The sequence below is a fragment of the Otolemur garnettii genome, unplaced genomic scaffold (assembly GCF_000181295.1).
Source record: "Otolemur garnettii isolate 467f Iridium unplaced genomic scaffold, OtoGar3 scaffold00090, whole genome shotgun sequence".
Lineage (NCBI taxonomy): Eukaryota > Metazoa > Chordata > Mammalia > Primates > Galagidae > Otolemur > Otolemur garnettii.
The window spans coordinates 6,623,914-6,626,339 of NW_003852485.1; positions in this window are offsets into that span (position 1 = coordinate 6,623,914).

Consider the following 2,426-nt stretch of genomic DNA (forward strand, 5'->3'; position numbering starts at 1 on the left):
TTAACCTTATGTGTATATTTAAACACTTAGAAAGCATTTCAACTTTTTATGGCAAGAATTTCAATGTACTTCACAAATGGAAGTGAAGGAGAACACTTGATACTAATTTTATAAAGGCAATGAAAATGGGAAGCACGTCACTTTTCTCACTGTGAGGGGACTCTTGTGACGTTGTACACCATTTATGTAGATTTACTGTCAACTTTCCAAACAGAGATACTCTATTTGCTTTCTAACAAAGTGCAAGCTTTGCCATCAGTAAAGAGTAATGGCCCTCCTTTAACTTGGCAATTAGTGGCCTATCGCTAATTGTGTCACAAGACACAAATCTAGATCCGATTTGCCTGAGAGGAAAAGTACACTCCAGCTCTAAGACATTTACATCTCCTGCGGAAACAAAGAAAAAAACAGAAAGCCCAGAACCTGAACTGAGGATCTCACTGCAGTGGGAAACTACGTGACAGACAGCTTTAGTCACGTGACTCTCAACACACTTGGGGAGCTGCTGTTGAACTGAGAAGAGGTTCAGAACTAAATCTGAGATTATCTAACTGAGATGCCTCCTAGGTGAGCCAGGACGGACATGGTAGCTGGCTGCACACAGCACTGATTCTATGGGCTGTCTCAAAACCAAGGATAATAAATCTACCTGTGAATAGTGGGGTGTGGGTAGGAGCCATGCTATAACGTCTGTCCACAAGGTGACTTTGGAAAATAACATGAACAGGGAACCCCACCAGCACTTGTGGGGGCCTACTGCGTGCAGAGTGTTATAGAGAAGAAACAGGCCAGACGCAATGATACGTGAAACAGAAAGGTGAGCAGTACTTACTTCAAGTAAAGAAAACTAGAGAAAAACTAAGATAATGACAAAGCCCATTCATAATCACCCTTGGCCAGCCTAGAACAAAATCCAGAGTGAGGCCCATGGCAGAAACTGTTAGCAACTCACAGGCCCCTCCGTCTGGGCCAGCTATCAGACCAACACCCTCTGAGGCCTGGAGAGTCCTAGCCCAACACGGGAGCACAAGCCCACACCTGCTGAGGAGCCAAATGAGAGGTCAGGCTCTGGGGTTCCTGGCCCCTAAGGCACTTGTGGGCCCTTCCATTTTCCATGTAGAGAGGTGAATCCAGCCACTGAAAAATCCCTTGTAAGGGTTGTTTTCATTCCAGGAGCACTTAGGTCCTGCTGCAATTCTGTCCCCACAGTCTCCACATTTCTCCTCTACCCCTCGTGAAAATATGGAAAAATTCATCACTCACCACATAGTTTGACTTGATTCCAACAACCCACTTGGTCGTTGTTTTAATTGCAGTAAGTTAGCTCAGCAATGATTCCGAAGGAGTTACTGTTCTACACTGCAGACCCTTCTGCCTCCCCACAGACCCATTTGGGGGCTCTTAGAGGAGAGGAACCCTTCCAGTGTGCTGTTCTGAGTGGACATCCACCAGGTCTCATTCACTCGATGTGCACTGTGACAAACTGGGCTTTGCTAGTTTTGTGCCTACAATAGGAATAATGGAAATAAAATGCCTACTTGGGAACAAAGGCAATAAAGTAGAATTACAGCTGATGAAAGAATGATTTGTTTCAAATACTAATTTCTTAGAGGTAGGGCTTTTGTAAAAACCAAATGACAAATGGTTACCATATGGACGATGTAAATATTCCCTTATTGATCTTCTATGAAAATCAGACTTCAGACAGAAAAATGGCCAACACGCTTGAGAATAGATTCCAGAGCAAGTATCTGTGATGAATTGTTACCAAGTTCCTAACTTGCTTACATTACATTTTCAGAATACCCCGATACTTAGACTTACAACTTTTCCTATGTTACTTGATCTCTAGATCTTACAGGATAATAAATTGAAAAGTGAAACTTTCATGGCTCAGAATGAGGCTCTCATGCAGCAATTCTCTTAAAGTCTGCATTAGACTCACCCGGGAAGTTTATTTAAAAGGCAGATTCCGAGTACTCTCTCCTCAGAGATTTTGAGTCAGTGGTTTTAGGAAGGCCTGTGAATCTGCATTTCTACCAAATCCCCTACGTGCTTCTGTGCTGGTGGCTCTTGATGATAGCGCAAGAAAAACTGCACTAGAGTACATCCTGCATTGGAATCAGGCGTCACAGGGCACGGATGAGAAAGAGGACAGAAAGTTAAGAGGCTTAAAATAGCTAAAATCAGAGCTGAGATCAAGCCTCTGGTTTAGAGTGCCGAAGGAGAAGAAGAGGATAAAAAGGAATATATATAGCCAGGCCATGCACCTTGCTCCCCTTTTCCTGATCCACATCAAGTCCGCATCTTACAAGAGAACCCAGAGCTAATCCCCCAGAGTCTGTGATATACCCACTGAGTTCAACACCCTCTGATTTTCAGCATTAAAGGCAGGTTTTAGTAAGCAACACTGCAGTTACAAAGAC